The sequence below is a fragment of the Tachypleus tridentatus genome, chromosome 4 (assembly GCF_004210375.1).
Source record: "Tachypleus tridentatus isolate NWPU-2018 chromosome 4, ASM421037v1, whole genome shotgun sequence".
In the NCBI taxonomy this organism is placed as follows: Eukaryota; Metazoa; Arthropoda; class Merostomata; order Xiphosura; family Limulidae; genus Tachypleus; species Tachypleus tridentatus.
The window spans coordinates 82,561,885-82,579,997 of record NC_134828.1 but is presented as its reverse complement, the minus strand read 5'-3'; the positions used below and the strand labels follow the sequence as shown (position 1 = coordinate 82,579,997).

Here is an 18,113-nt window from a genome sequence, read left to right as displayed (position 1 = left end):
CCGTAGACTTACCGCTCTACCAGCGGAAGACGTTAAAATAATATAATTTACTGATATATTAAACCGTTTTCTCAAATATGTCTCATATTTCTCCTCATGATATAAAGCTGGAGAATATTAGCAGACTGAAATTACAATAAAAAACAGACTCTTCTCTACAGATAGGCGTTCTCTTGTTAGATATTATCGTGTGACACACAATTCTGTTAGTGTCATTCTCCGAGTCTTAAAGATAAAGTTTTTTTTTTTCTTAAACAAAGATAGCCTACAGATTTATTAAAAAATTAAAGTTGTGTGTTTTCTTATAGCAAAGCCAAATCGGCTATCTGCTGCGTCCAGCGAGGGGAATCTATCCTATTGTTTTAGCATTGTAAATCCGAAGACTTACCGCTGTGACACTGAGGAAGCAAATTAATCTTACTGAAGAACTAAAGAAATAAGCACACTCTCGCTTGTAAAATAGTTGTTAACTTTATGGAACGTATAAAAAAGGAACAAAATTCTATCCGAGTGGTTGAGGTTGTTATAACACCGCCCCCTGCTAAATACAGCGGTATGTCTTCGGATTTACAATCACGCGTTCGATTACTCTTGGTAGACTCAGCAGATAGCACGATGTGGCTTTGCCATAAGAAAACACACATATACTTTTAATATTATTACAAACCAAAAATGAATAATAATAAACAGAAAGTTTACGAAATAACTGGGCAACTATTACTCAAAAAGCTAATTAAAAAAAAAAGATAAAATGACACTCATTAATAGAACATTAAATTAAAAACATTGTGTTTAAACACCATTAAAATAATTTGTTACGACGTTTCGAGAAAACACTCGGAATGTAATAAATTCATTTAATTTGTGTTTAAACAAAATTTCTCCAACATCAAACTATTTTAAATCTTTCTGATTATTAATCTATACTGGATATGGCTTCTATACTATTTAAACTAAAATTAATTTTAATTCTGTTTTTTTCTCGTTACTATGATCTTTCTTTCTACTTTATGTTTTATTGAATTTCGTGCAAAGCAAAACAAGGAATATCTGCGCTAGCTGTCTCTAATTTCGAAGTGATAGACCAGAAAGGGTTTGTTTGTTTTGCAATTTCGCGTAAAGCTACACAAGTGCTATCTGCGCTAGCCGTCCCTAATTTAGAAATGTAAGACTAGAGGGAAGGCACCTAGTCATCACCACCCACCGCCAACTCTTGAGCTACTCTTTTACCAACGAATAGTGAGATTGACTGTAACATTATAACGCCCTCACGGTTGAGAGGACGAGCATGTTTGGTGCAACGGGAATTCGAACGGGAGATTACGAGTCGAACGCCTTACCTCACCTGGCTATGCCGGGCCGACTAGATCGGAAACATTTAGTTATCACCATTCATTTACAGTTCTTGAGTTAATCTTGGGTGACCGAATAAATTGAGTTTACAGTCATCCTTGTAGTGCACCTACGTACCAGCTTACGGAGCAACTTATTTTATTGCGGGACCTGAACCAAGGAACCCCAACTCTACAACTTGGCATGCTAACTTGGCCTGTCTTTTTATAAAGCCTACAAGTTTGTTCATATATCATTTTTATTTCCAAAACATTTTCCCTGCTGTTGCGAAGGTATTTTTTTATGTGTTAAAACCATAGAAATCCAGTCAATGATAAACTGTTGGCCAAACATTAACATAACAGGTAATGTGCTTTACAAAATAGCAGAAACAAGTCTACCATTACGACAAAGAAATAATTTTCATACATAATTACGTGCAGTATTGTAAAGAGCAATGTCCTTTTCTTAACGTTTTCTCTGAGGTATCTTACTCACTGTTTGTTGTTTCTGGAATGTTGTTTGGCGTATTGGATAGAAAAGTGGTTAGATGGAAGAAAACATTTTTTTCTTTTTTATATAAACGAAATTAAATCAAACTGAATATGTGTCACAAGTCATGTACCTCAGGGCTTAGTGTTAAGATCTTTTCTCCTTTATATTTACATCAATGATACAAATGAAGGGATAGTCAACAGATTATTTAAATTTGCTGATTACATTAAAGTTTTGGACATTACTTGGTATGATAACGGTGCTACATCTTTACAAAAATAGCTGAATTATTTAGTGATTTGGGTGAATATATGGAAGATGGCCCGTAATTATAATTAATGCATGTTGGTTATTGTAATATAAATCATGAATATAATTTTATAAGGAATTGTTTAGGCCACACTTGGAGCACAGTGTTCAGTCTTTGCCTCCTTACATAAGTTTGAGGATAGGTTAAAATCTCTAAACTTGTTTTCTCTTTGAATAAAAATTTAAAGAAGGCCTGATTGAAATATTTATTGTTGTTAAGGGAATTGACATTGTTTAATTTAGTTTTTCATATTTATTAGTGAAAACGGTAAGATTATGGCAAACAAATATAAATTTTGACAGAGTAGGAGTTATCCTCAACTAAGACAGGTTTATTTTTATAGCAGAATGGTTGGCTTTTGGAACTAATTTATTTTCAGGCGTGGTACATACAGTTAATGTAAGGAGAAGCTTTGTAAATGTTTGAATTACAAGGACTGGTTGAGCTATTTATTGATTAGTTTAATTTAACGGATAGGACGGGCTAGATGGATTTAAAATGTCAATGTTGTCCTTTAATGTGAATTATCACCTGTTCTCGACTGTTCATCTTAAAGATTTTGATAAATGGAAGCTTCTTCTTTACAGGGAGCATTGGCCTACTTCTTCATAGATTCAAGTCGTAAAAGATCTTCTGAAGTGGTGTCAGAGGTCACATCAAGGGTTAACTCTTCTTGAACCGCAGACTCAAATTTGAAAAATCTTGACGTGTTTGATTATATATACAGATAGTTAGTATGGAACCCAGATCAGTCATTAGTATTTGACGTAACCCTATTACGTCATTTTGTCGATAGCTGAATCCAGTCTTTTATAGAAAAGTTGTGGACAGTGTCCATTTCATTTCTTTAATTACTATTACGATCTGTAATTCATTAGAAGATCCAAAGCCATTTTTAGATCTCGACCAAACACAAGAGACACTAAAGTGTGGATTATGTGCATGTCATCTGTATACGTGGGTAACTAACTGGTCCAGTACTTTCTCTCTTATAGGTGTTTGGGTATTGATGTTAATATACCCAGGAGGGTCAGGTTTCGTCGACCTCTTCCTCCTTCCTTTAAATTTTTGTCTTGCAACTGTCAAGTGTATTTATATATTATACACGAGGGCCAGAATAACCCTTTCAGGGCAATGTCCATGCACAATCTACACATACACTTGGTGCAAATAAAACATTTTTCTTATAGTTCCATAATTATTTGCTCTTTCATTAGTTAGGTATTAATTATAAAGCATTTACATAAAAAAACTTTCAATATTTAGTAATTAACCCCTATGCTAAAGTGGAATCCAGTTTATAAGTGCCCATTTTTTTTTCTTTTTAATTAATTTATTTAGAAAATATATATTCACTGGGGAAAGGTGTTTAGGTCTGTCCTCATCGTGTATACATTACCTATTAAGTTCGCTCACTAATTCATTTTTTTCTCCAATTTTTGTCAAAATAACTTATTGTACAATGTAGGGGTCTATCTTCTATTGTTTCTATATGTGCGTATTTATGCATGGATTCCGATGATGTTTTTCTGGTTACTTTATAAACTGTTGTGAGTAATGTATTTTATATTGTTTTGTTTGAAGTAGTTTTTTTACTTGCGTTTATCCATGCAGGGGCTGCATAGTCAATGAAGGGGCTAATGTAAGTTTTACATATTTTTATGATATTATCTGCCGTTGCTCCACTATTTTTACCACTTAGACTTCTAGCATAGTTTGTTATTCGCCTTATTTTTGTTCTAATATTATTTATGTGGTTTATTCCCGTTAGTAAGTCCTAGAAATTTTGTAGATGTAGCAGTCTGAAGGAGTGCTCCATTCATATAAGTTTGAGGTTGTGCTTTTTGATGTTTAGTTAACTTTGCGAATACTACTAGTTGTGTTTATTTTGATTCTATATTTTTGACAATATTCACTTATTCTATTTAACTGTGGTTGTATGTTTTGGCTACTATTGCTGGTGTTGGTGCACTTTTCCAGACTGCTACATCGCCTGTGAACTGTGGTCCAGTACTGTCAACTTTCTTGTTTGTTTTTGAATTTCGCGCAAAGCTACAAGAAGGCTATCTGCACTAGCCGTCCCCAATTTAGCAGTGTAAGAATAGAGGCAACTTTTGGGCTACCATTTTATCAACGAATATTGAGATTGACCGTGACATTATATCACTCCCATGGCTGAAAGGACGAGCATGTTTGGTGTGACGGGAATTCGAACCCGCGACCCTCAGTTTACGAGTCGAGTGCATTAACCACCTGGCTATGCCGGGCCGTCAACTTTATTATGTCGCTTCTTTCATCTTTACATATACTGTACATACTACTCTAAGGCATGAATATTTAAGGTATAAATAATTTCCAAATACTGGATATTTAAACAAAGCTTTTTATCTTTCTTCACCTTTGCTTAATATCTCAACATGTACTTTGTTTTCACGCCCATACATATTGTTTTCATGCAGCTCTGCTGAGAATCATGGTGAAGATTACTTGGTCAAAACGTCACAAGGAATAATATATATACAACATCGTGTGCCCAAACTACTTTTGTATGTAGTGAAGAAAGCAAATTAATTTATAAAAGAGCAAAATATAATAGTTTCGTATTTCTATGCGTTACTAATCTTTGGGTCATTGTCTACGTATCCATTTCTCAAAATTATCAAAAACAGTCAAGGAGTTTTATTGTTATACAGTTACCTACAACAGCTGGTTTTATAAATTTCGTACAGGTACATGAAGACTATCTGCGCTAGCAGTACCTAATTTAGAAGCGATAGACAAGATGGAAGGCAATTAAGGCATAAGTCAACATCATCTTTTACCAAGCATTAGGCTATTCTTTATGAACGATAGGCGGAATTGTCTGTCATACATAACACACCCACAGCTGAAAGGACGAGCAGGTTTGTAGAAGGGACTCGAAACCAAACCTGCAGACTGTGAATCGAGCACCCTAACCACCCGGCTATGCTAAAACCCTCTGAAAGAGTAAACTTAATATCAGTTGCACGTGGTTTCTTATTACTTACGATATACGGAGGAGAAACTGTTAATATGGTCGCAGAAAGTATGTTTCAGCTTTGAACGTATGATTATTAAGGTACATCTAGATCAATTATACACATTTCAGTAAGACTCAACACTTTAACTACTCACAGGTTCAGAGTGTCCTGAGATGTACTCAAGTTAGAGATAAATAAACTTTTTTTTTTTCCGTTTCAAGATAGTCAGTTACTTTTATTGGTTATATGTTTTGTCCGCTGTCTGTTTACTTGTTATATTTTAACAGAAAAAGAAAGTGTTACGATTTTAACAAGAAAAAGAAAGTGTTACGAATATTTGCTTTCAATCCTCGAATGAGATTAACAGCTTTACACAAATGTATATAACTATGAAAGGTAAAGTTTGTATTACCTTTCATAAAAGTTTAGCAAAATATGTTTTAAAGGGAGATGGTGAAGCAAAAGTTTATTAATACTATTATTTAACTAGCGCATAGTCCGTCAAAACTGACGGGGCAATTACTACCACCCCCATCCCATGGTATGCCCCAATCTCTCATTTCACAGCTAAGTGAAATACACACATTTTGCAAAATCGAGCTAAACCAACAATGAGACAGAAAAGTACAGTCGAGGCAGTCAAATGTAGGTAAATTCCTTTGGAAACAAATCAGAATTTAGATCATTCGTGAAATAAATTTGTGATGTATTCATAGAATAATTACTGGTAGAAATCATTTAGATTAAAAACTTCCGACATATGGAAAAGCCAGTGTGTTTTGGTAACACAAAACGGCTTTTATGTCATGTTTCTCAAAAGTAAAACGTAATATTTATTTTAGTCTGTGTGCTAAAAAGTACAAGATAAAATATATAGACAACAAAATTGGAAAAATATTTGATTTCTTAACTTAGAGTCGCTGTTGATCAAAGAGGGTTTTTTTTTCTTTATTAGAAACGTTGGTGATATAACAGAAAATAGCTTAATTTAAGTTTGGAATCGAATCGCTATTTTTATTTTCAAAATAAATTTTGTTAGAAACCGGGTTTTAATACCCGCGGAGGGCGAAACACGAATAGCCTAATGTGTAATTTGTGCTGAAATTAAATGATAAGTTTTATGCACTTGGCTGTAGGGTAGATGATCACGCACCACGGATTTATTTTAGGCCTAAATATATAGCATTAATTACGCTCGTTTTCTTTTCAATGTTTGATTGCTAACTCGGAGTACTTTTGAATGCTTCATATAATGTTTGATTGATCAGCCAGGGGTATTGTTCGATGCATCATTTAATTTTTGACTTTGTGTAAGTTATATTTTTAATGTCTTGATCAAGATATTTGCAAGAGAATGTACGATGTGATGATCTGGAAAATTAATGTAGTGAGTAAAAGGCATTTACGATGTAAATACGAGTAAAGTGTACCAGTGAATCAATGAATAATGAAGGAGTATTCAATGAGTGTTAGAAAGTGAGAGTTATCACATCTATTCACTTGGTTAGCAAGGAAATTCTTTAAGTTTTGTACTTGTAAGTTAGGCAGAGGTAACATTAATATCGTAGTTCTTATTAAAAGTGAAAACCGTGTTTGCGAATTTAGACTAACAACTTGTCTAAACGTTAACATAGTTTATACCAAATGTCATAGAAAAATAAACTGATCTGACATAATCGTGTAGACTGGATTTAGCATTATTTTTTACTAAACAATCCAAAAGAACGCTCTCAACGACAGGTTATAATACTTATACCATATGTGGAATTATTTTAGTGAAAATAAAATATGATTTTGACTAAATTTCACGATGATAACAACTATGGATAGAAGTGATTGAGCCCTGAGCCACTTTCATCAATGTCTATATGAGCAAAAGTGTTTGGTTCACTGAATTACTAAATGCAAATATTAACCCAATTACACCTCTTTTAGAATTAATGGAAGGGTTTCACCTTAAAACACTATCTACTGCAAGTATTGGAATAGGAAAACTCATTTATTCTACACCTATTACCAGTAATACCAAGCCATCTGTTACTGACGGGCTTTCTTGGACTACTTCTGCCATGACACTATTAATTCAAATGACTAAATTCTGACCAACCGACAAGGACGGTAAGATATCATAGGAGAAATATAAAACTCAGTTAAGAAGTGAGCAGAAAAGTGTAGAACAATCTATTAATCTTGCTGCCAATTTAATACATTAAGTAACCTTCCAGTTCAGGGCCATAACAATTATCAAGTACTGCCAGCAGCTTTATCCAACAGGTTAAGAGTGAAACATCAGAAGGAAGTATCCAAAGCGAAAATTCGAAAAAAAAAATATGGAAGAAAGATAAGACCTTAGCCACATTTATGGAAAATTTGGAAAGGCTTGTCCAGTTACATTACCTGGCTGCTCTTCGTAAAGTAATCGATTTGTTGGCATGCCATCAATTTATTGATGATATAGATGACGAGAATATGAGAAATGCGATAAAACAAAGTAGATTTAATCAGTGATGTCGAGAAAACCCACTTGTAGAGAAATATATATGCAAAAACGGCTCGTTTGGGTTGAGAAAATATTTTACATAGAAGAGCGAACAACGTTTCGACCTTCTTCGGTCATCATCAGGTTCACAAAGAAAGAGGTAACTGACCGGAAGCTGACCACATGTTTGAAAGGGGTTGAGTAACTGAGTGTCGGAATGTAGAGGGCGGTGTTAGATGTTTGAATATATAATTTTATTTATTTTATTATATTAATATAGGTATAAAGGCGTTCCTTTATATTGGTTTATTCTGGGTTTAAGTTGTTGTATAAGTAAGTCTTCTTTAATTTTGCGTTTGTTTATGTTTGTTTCTTTATTTTGTATTTGAGTGTTTTCTATGGTTATGTTGTGTTTATTTGACTTGCAGTGTTCGAAAACGTGTGAAGGTGACTTTTTATGTTTTTTGAATCTGGTTTCCATTTTCTACTTGTTTCTCAATATAGAAGTCGTGGCAGTTATCACATTGTATTCTATAAATAATGTTGGTGTGGTGTTTGTCAGTGTAGTTTTTACATAGTATAGACCTCAGTTTTGTGCCTGGTTTTTGAATAAATTTGGTATTAAGTGGAATGTCATATTTTGTTACTAGTTTTTGCCAAATGTTGGTTATTTTTCTGCTGATGTTAGGAATATATGGTATACAGCAGTATATGGTTTCGTGATTTTTTGATTCGTGAGATATATTTACTTTTGTTGGTTGATTTTGCTTTCTGTCTAGGTGTGTGCGTATAATGTTTTCTACGGTTTGTGGAGGAAACTTATTGATGTTGATGAAGTATTGTTTTATTTTGTCCAATTCATCGTTAATTTTATTTGGTGAGCATAGTCAGCACATGAAACAAAACAAAAACTCAACATACTAAGAAACCAAATAAACACAGCCATAAAACTATGCTGTCAGCTTGAGATAACTTTACTATTTATTACCAGGATATCAGTATGTAAAATATGACAATTACTACATTAGAGGTTCAATTTCCATTGACAACAGTGGGAGTGGTGTAATAGCACCCAGAAGTGAAATACTCAAACAAGGAGTCATGACTAATAAAACTATGTATTGACTGGGGTTAAAGAATAAATTAGTAAAGCCATCCCTTGTGTGTCACCGTTTTCTTCCAGTCTATCGTCATTCCTTTGAATATGTTTTCTGTTAAATATCAAGTTTTATGATTAAAACACTCCAGTACCACAGGGGACTGATTAAGAACGACCTACTTGTTCCAGGATTACCACTTCCGATGGTGAAGGGTTTAGATCTATTCCACGTACATCAGCGTTTTGAACCGCATCCTAGTCCCCCTTCATTTTTTTTTTTTTCCAAGAGAGAGAAAATTACTAATAAAATCGTTATGAACATCGTCCAATGATTGTTGGACGAGCTCTCGTGATGTCAAGGGTAAATATTTAATACATTACTTTAGCCAGGAAAGTCATAAACCAGCTTATAATAAAAAGTCAGTGCGGTTTTAATGCTAAAAAAACTGGGTTTTATCGAACTGACGTAGTATGACTTCAGTTTCCTTTGCAAAAATGTATTAACTTCCAAATTAAGATGCTCAGAATAGTCATATCCCTTACTAAAAACGAGTCAACTGCGTGGGTTACACGATCTAGAAATAAGGGTGATCCAAGCTAAAGGTTATACATATTGTCATTTCTGGAGATAAAATGGTGAAAGAACTACCAATTGTATAATTCCAGAAAAGAATCTGTCGAAGAAACTTTGAGGAGTCCAAGGTTTGTGTGTTTTTTCTTATAGCACAGCCATATTGGGCTATCTGCTGAGCCCACCGAGGGGAATCGAACTCCTGATTTTAGCGTTGTAAATCTGTAGACTTACCGCTGTACTAGCGGGGACGCCAGGGTTTTTATCAACGCAGAGATCATCTTCAGAAGATTAATAGGAAGGAGCCGCCAGTGGATTAACTCGATTATCTATTTAGGAAGAACTCCCCCATCGACAACACAACCAGTGATAACAAGATACAAAAGGCCATTCCATTATACTATGGGTCTTGGGCCCCTCTCCTATTAAAAAAAAATGTATATACAAACAAACTCGATGAACGGATAGTTTGCCGAAGTGTTTTATTTTTATATTATTAAAAGAACTTCACAATTCAGGAAGGGACAGTGTTATGGAATACAATTACATTTGTATTTGTATATTGGTTTGAGGGTATACGACGTTTGGAACTGGTAGGTTTGTAAAAGTAGGCCTAGAATCTTTTTAAATATGATGGCACGTAAAAATAGTAACATTGACAAAGATTTCGAAGCGAGACAACTGATATAAATACTAAGGGGCCAGTTAATCAATAGCTAGCAGCGAACCATTCAGCGTTTAGTTTTCAGTTGGCAAGTTCAATAGTCACTGAGTGAAGTACTTTGTTCAGTGTTAGTTATTGTGTATGTTGAATAACTCCGATCGTTTAGCCGTAAAACTGTTTATTTTTGTATTAGTCATAATACCGTCAGAGAGATATTTCCGCTTGATTTTCATTTGTAAACCTATGCCTACAGGTCCTAACAGTGTCCAAGCTTTTAGAAATGTTGAGTAAAATAAAAACTAATTTGTTATACGTACGTAGACTGGATTTCTAATTATTTCACCAAATACTTTAAAAAAACCCACTCATCCAATGAAAGATCGTTATACGTTACGTTCAGTGAATTAGTTGCAAAACAGTGGAGGTAAAAATAAAAACAAGACCTGATTATTTATGTATCTTTTTGATGTCGTACTATCAATAAGTATAATAATTATATAATAATAATAATTTCATTGGGTCTTCAGAAACAGCGAGTCTTACTTCCACTCTTGATATCAGTATAATTTCTGATTCAGATATTGTTACGACATTACACAAAAGATGACCTACATACTCACCGGTTTAAAAGTATTAAACCTATATTACACATCAATATAGAACGTTTATCAATTGTCACGTAATATTAAGATAATTCTGTAATGCGTGAAGTTTATGTGTTCGAATGTCATTGCATAATGAAAATCGCGTGTTTAATTATTCACCATCACAGCCAGTTTCTGTCACAACTATTTTATTTTTCTAAAAAGACAGTAACCTCACCTCTTCTGAGTATAAAAACAGTCTACAAAATCAACTTAAAACCAAACTCCACTGAGAGCAAGTATCACAGCTCATATGCAAAATAAATTTGCTTGCTCGAGAAAAATGAAGAATAGAAAAGTTAAAACGCTAACCACAAAAGCTGCAACCCAAAAGACATGACGTTGTTACCACCTGAAATCACGTGACAAGATTGCTGGTTACGTTGTTACAATATCAATGTTTACTGACGTCATATAATCCACATCCCTAAGAGACTACGTTCATTAATTCAGTGATTCATTGTCACAAGGGTTCTACGAGCAGGAAATTACAGTCACCCAGCTGACATATAACTACGTTATATATACTTACATCACAAACAAACATATACGTTTACTCGTCAATTTGATCCATACACATTTTGATCACTTTGGCTGTCAATTCCAAATAAGAATATACAGTGACACCTACCATTGTCCAATCAAGTAACTGTTGAAACCAGAATGCTACGACTTAAACATACACTACATCAATCTACCTACAACATGTGCAACATACATTTCCACGTAATAAAGAAATCTTCGGCAAATCAAATCAACGTAATTAATAGGAATATAACATTTTAGAGCCAAGTAGGTTGTAGAAATTAAACAATTTCAGTTAAGCCAAATACAGATCGATTTTTAATATATTTGTTTAATAACTAATATTAAAACACGTAATCGCAAAATAGCCTGCGCTCGCAATAATTATCTATTATAATATCCTAATTTAATAAACTTATCTCTCATTCGTAACTGAATTTACAGAAATAGAAAAAAAAAAATGGAGTAAACTCACAGCCAAAATTTGGCACAGTTCCAAAATACTTGCCCTTAGATTAATTACTTGTTACATAACACACACATACTGAGAAACAGTCCGTAATTGTTCTAAATGTAACGAATGTTACAAAATTGTCATAAAAATAAAGTTTAAAACAGTTGCATTCAGACAGTTAATCCAAATTTGACAAACTGATCTACTTTCAAATAAAAGAATCTGAAACAGTCAACTGTTACATTGTAAACACACTATTTATACACAGAACAGTCAGCACATGTTTAGAAACTCAAGTCGCTCAGGGTCTTAAGGTTAAAGTACATTCTGTTGAAATTTTATTTCTTAACGTACTACTAACCAAAACTTAAAACTTTTCTATGTAAATGATAGTATAAATCAACAGTATTATGTATATGCCCTAAATTATTTACAACTACATTTATATCCCTTTTAATATAAAATACAATTCTTGGAAATCCAATTAACTTACCTTATTATTTAACATAACATGAACTGGACTTTTTTCCCATAAAATTAAACTAGCAAACTAAAAATATTAGAAACCATCTTAGTTCAGGTTTATAATCTCTCATAGAATAAATACTTCAAAAATTATTAATACTGATAAAGAACGATGTTTTGACACATAAAATTATTTCAAACTATCACACCAAATTAGTTAGAAATGAAAAACTACATCTTTAATCGTCAGAAACAATATTATTATTCTTCATGAAAAACTTAGAGCTGCTCAATAAAAAAAATTTAAGTTTTAATACCAAAATTTTGAAATCAGGCATAAATGAACAAACTTAATGATGATATAAATTATACAGAAATATCAAAGTTCTATATTAATTTTACATGACAAATTAACATAATTCAAAATTTAAAATACAAACAACCTGACCCAATCAAATGTAAGTAATACTATATAGCTTTCCTGCATTAATATGAAAGAAATATAAATTAGACTCACCAAATAAGATTTTAAACTTATATCTAAACTGGATTACATTATTGAAAATGAAGAGATCTACAAAACAGAATTAAAAATGATTTTAATTAAGAATTTTAATAAATCCAGTAAAATTTTTACTGATTCTAAGGATCTTAATAATTTAGTAAAGAAATTATTCATTGACCTTAACTGAATGAGAAATTGCCCTATACACTGCATTAAACAGATTAAAACTGGTACTAAAACTCAGAATATGGAAAGATCCAACAATCACAGCAGTAAATAAGCCTATAAATATGATCAGTTATAAGAAAATAACACTATAAACCTGATTGATTTCTTACATTACACCAAGTCATAAATAACATTTCGAATACGATAAACCCCAACAAACAGAATGATAAATCAAATAATCCTATAGATCTAGAAAGGTTCAATAAAAAAAAAAGTGGTAGATATAAGTAATAAGAAATTTAAAATCTTGTAAGATTAATAAAAAAAAACAAGTCAAAGTTACTTCTAAAACTCACACTGAACCCAACAAGTAGAATGATAAAAGATCTCAAAACTTGCTCCTCTTTTTTTTATTAAGCAGTAACTATTCAAACAATCTAAGTTAATACAATAACCTGAATGGTAATGAATCTTATTAACAAAAATTATTCAAACAGAAAATATATTGACGAGACCAGCTCAATTCCAATTTTCAACATTCTAGTGAGAAGAAATTATAGATTTTAAACCTGTGAGCATTTAAAAACAAAATAAATATATTTTGTTCAGTAACAACACATTCTTTAGTTTTGTATATACAACAGAAAATCAAGATACATATAGTTCCCTCACATCCATAAACTACGTATGATCACTTTAATCAGTTGATGCAAACATAGAACTTAACAAAGTTACTGATTTAAACTGAACTTCTAATTATTATTATTATTAATGGCAATCAACAAAACTACAAGAGTTGAACCACAAAAGTTAAACATTTTTTTAAATATATGATTTGTTATACATACATTACTCTTATCATAATGTAGGTTTGTTAAATATGACCTACTACTACAACTTATCATAAACCTAATTCTTATGTCATGGTAAAATCATATCATAGAAATGAATTTTTAGGGCACTGCTACTGTTTATCTTGTACCATATATTCACATAATAATAAATCCAGGTGTTTATTGTAATTCTTATCTATTAAAGTATAGCTAATCTACCATCATAAATCTTACATTAATTGCTATCACAGATCTGACCTGTTATAGCTTAACTGTATAACTGATTAGAGCTGTAACATGATATTTACATAAGATTTGGTGTATTATATCAAATACTCATTGTATCTATTTGTTACTCCATGATAAATAAAATTGTATTACAGATCTAATCTGTTTCACAATAGCTAAACTGTTAATTACATATTTTCCCATTATGTCAGAGCAAAAGTGAACTGCAGATCTGAGCTGTAACATGACAACTACCACTGATCACATATCTTTCTATTATTTCACAGCATAACTGAGCTGCACTACAAATGTAAACTGTATCATGGTAGCTGAATTGTTAATAGCAGAACTGCCTATTATGTCATAGTATAATCAAAGTCCACTGAAAAATTGCAGTCGTAAATAACTTCAGTTTTAAATTAACAATGTGTGATATCAGCCACAACTTACCTGACCTCTTTATCATACACATAAACATCTAAATAGCACATACTTTAAGAATTTATGAGTGTAAGAAAAGAATAATATATCTGCCATATCCAGGTAATAATAAATATGATGTTTTACCTTATATTTATTATAGATCCTATTTTTACATACTAGTAAAATTAATATCAAAATATTTCTTACAGATATGGTCTGCGACTAGCATATTATCATAAATGTGACATATTGCATACTAATCCACTGTTTGTTGTATATATGTTTAATCATAGCCAAGTTGTTAAAATCTAATTAAATCTGTGTTAAATTATTCATTTATCACTTATTTCATTCATCATATAACTGAACCAATAAAATGACCTTTTTAACAATTTCACTGCCATGGGAGCATAATACATACCCTTTATTTCAGCCTACAAGTGTTATTAACCCCATGCCAGTTTAGAATTTTGTACAACTATTAAAAACCAATAATCCCCTTCAAATTTCGTAAAGTTTAACAATTTTAAGTTTCATACATGTAGTGAAATAGTAAAGGCATCTTTTTATTCTGTTATCTAAAATTAAATCTGACAATGAGAGATTTGTTTGTTTATAAGTGTGACAGTGAAAAAGCTAATTAATATGCAAGACATTTTTAACAGACCTGATATACTACATGTGACTAAACTATTATCAGAGAAATGATTTGTTTAATAATTGTTTCTCACAGATCTTCTTTATTACATCAAAACTAAACTATTTAAAAAAAACTGATAAGTTTTCAATAAAAGTACTAAAGACTGATTAAGATATCAATACATCTGTTTAACTTTTTAGTCAACAAAATCTTTACAATTAAGCTAGTTATCCTAGACCAGACACACTGGTTAGCAGGACTTTCAAAAGTAAATTCATTATCATAAATATCAACCAAGTGTGAAAAGCCTTAGCTGTAAAGCATGAAGGTTTTTAGGCCTACTGCAAAAGATGAAGTATTATGCCCTACCACAGATGTGATTCTTCTTGGTCATTCTACTACAGATTTATTTTGAAATTTGGAATGAACTAAGTGAAAGATATGAGACAGATAAAATTCATCAGTCACACATTGTTTTCATTTTATGTAAGAAAATACAAAATGTACAAACAGTCTCTACTACATTCCAAACTCAATGTCAAAACAAATCTCTTATATACTTGACTGAAAGTATGTTCTGTTTTAGATGCGTCTTCAAAAACTTTCTAAAGCTGTAGCTGAAACAAACTCCACATTTCTCATAAATTAAGAAGTTGTTACATATAAAACTATGTAAAACCCAAGCTATAATTTTAACAAACATTTGTTATTCATCAAACTCCACAGATGTGATATATTAACAAATAGTATTCTTGTATGTAACCTTCTAGAACCTAACAATGACCTTCTGAAACCATCAACTGATTTTGAACAAACTTGGATGTAATACACTAACAAGTAGCACTTTTGTATATAACTGCATGGAACCCAAACACCGATCTTCCAAAATATCTTTGTTATGAATGACAACAACACAAGCATGAAACTATGTGCCACTTTTTATATAAAATTGTATATAACACCTCTCTAAAGAAGTGGCAAAAGACAAAATATTTTGTAAAAATTACATGCAGTGTAAAACCTTAGTGAAATGCTATACAAAAATCTTCACATATGTTCAGTATATACAGAAGGTAACAGCTTATGTTACCAATTCTAGAAAAACAGCATGGCAGGTAGATATGTAAAGCAAAGGCCTTGCTTGTAGAGCTTCTAAAAACTGACAGCCGAAGAGCTAAAAACTGGTAAGCAATGTTTCAGTTTTCATGTGAAGCTTTACAAAAACATAACACTAACAAACACAAAGTGTAGTATTTCATTACAAAGTGAAATCACATCTCTCTTCTGTGACAAGTAAAATATCTGAGTAATTTCAAACTTCAAGTATTATGTTTATATTAATAAAGTGTGTATAAAACCTGAAGGAAGCTAAAGCAGTTATTACAATTGTTTGTCTACAATATAAAGTGGTCATAAAGTATGACTCTTTTTTTCAAATACTAATATTCCAAGAATGCTTGCAAAAACTTAACAAGTAAAACTTTCCTGCTAAGTCTTAAAACCAAGTAAATTAAACAAGTTTAGATAATCAAATGGAAATGGACACTTTAGCACAATAAAAACTTTTAGGGATTGAAAAGGTAAAAGCTCGTTAAAAAAACATTCAAGAGTAGTATATTTAAACATACATTTTTCTTAGAAAATTTACAGCTGATAGTCTATCATCTTCCTGAGATTGCTGGAGAGTTGTTGTTGTTGTTTTTTTTTTTTTCAAAATCAGAAAGCATTTGTTGAGTAGTAACAGGTAACCAACTGCTTAACTAATATATTTTAAACAAAACTTATTGTTAAAAGTGTGTTTATAACTTTTAGTTCTGGTTCTAGTCTTTCAACTCATGACAATTTATGCAGAATTCCTGACAGCTTCTATATTGGAGTAACAATGTGGTTTTTCTTTAACTTTGAACAAGTAAGCAACAAAACCTCATACAGGTTTTTTGTTAAGTTTTAAAAATAATTATCAAGAGAAAATTGAATTCATATAAACCATTTTATCTGGAATCATATCTTAAAATAGCATATTTTCAACAATAAAAATTTTTTAAACAAAAGCACATAAACAGTACAGTCTTTCAGCACTACTAATAATCATGGTAATTAACTGAAAAGCAGGTTATCCATAAGTTTCTAAGCCTTCTAAAGTTTTCATCAACAGTTATATATTAAAAAACTAGAATTATTAATTTTTACAATTATGTTTTCATCTGTGAAAAAATCTAAATGCACAAACATTGAAACAATTTATGGGGTTTTAGTGGGAGAAATCAGCCCTAGATTTGTGTGTGTGTGTGTGTGTGTGTGTGAAAACTTACTTTGTTCTGGTTTAGAACGTGAAGAAAGAAATTTACTTAGAATGCAATTACAGTTAATGTAAATCTGGTTTATGATGAAAAAACAGAATTCAATTTTGACTAATGTGATCTGTGTAACCCAAATAAAAAAAAGGTTTCAGTTCATCATGATTAACGTGTGAAGAATGAACTGTATCTATACTGTTATAATTTTATGCATACTTCTGTGTCAGAAATAAGTTTCTGTTGCATATGAAAACAGTCAGAAAGTTTTTTTTCTGTGTGAATACTTAACTGAATAGACCAAAATGGAGTTAAATACTTTATGAAAATTACACCACTGTTGTAAATAGGCAAAAGCTAGCCTATCTTTCGATGATAAAGCTAGATTTCAGTTGGAGAAGAAACAAAGAATCAATGTTTTTGTTATTTTTTGCAGGAAAACAAAAACAAATTTAAGTTTTTGTTCCATGATAACAGAACATGACCACAATTCATCCCATTCATATCAAGTTGATATCTTTCTTTAACACTAAAATACCAGTTTTCTCAAACACACAGAATGAAATGACTTTTTCAAACCTATAGGATATTTTTGAATAACTGAAAGTGGTGTTTGTAACAAGCTCACGAAGTTGGTTGATAATATTTCTTTGCTACAGTGAGGTCTATAACAACCAGCTCACTAAGAAAGCTTGTCTCTGTACACTGGAAGTAATGAGATACGGATTTTTGTCAGACCAAATACATTAACACACATATTGATTTTTTTCTCAGGAAGATATGAATGTCCGTGTTGAAGAACCTCGTGAAGTAGGGCTCACTGTTGGACATAAATCTCCTACAATTTCTCGCAACATTTCAAACAGCTCTAGAAAAGTTGGCCTTTCTTCTGGTCTAAAAAAATAAAGATAAACATTACTACAATAAAGAGATCTTATTATGAATTATGATGCATACACCATCAATATACATGATTTTGTTT

At 31.8% G+C, this 18,113-nt stretch overlaps 1 pseudogene across 1 annotated transcript in view; it reads right to left on the bottom strand.

Annotated features, from left to right (window-relative positions):
• Positions 1–10,728: 10,728 nt before the first annotated feature.
• LOC143249564 (uncharacterized) overlaps positions 10,729–18,113 on the bottom strand; it is a 94,881-nt pseudogene continuing 87,496 nt past the window's right edge. Inside the window, exon 16 of the transcript XR_013027838.1 lies at positions 10,729–18,025. The product of XR_013027838.1 is annotated as an uncharacterized LOC143249564 (transcript). The remainder of the gene's footprint in view (positions 18,026–18,113) is intronic.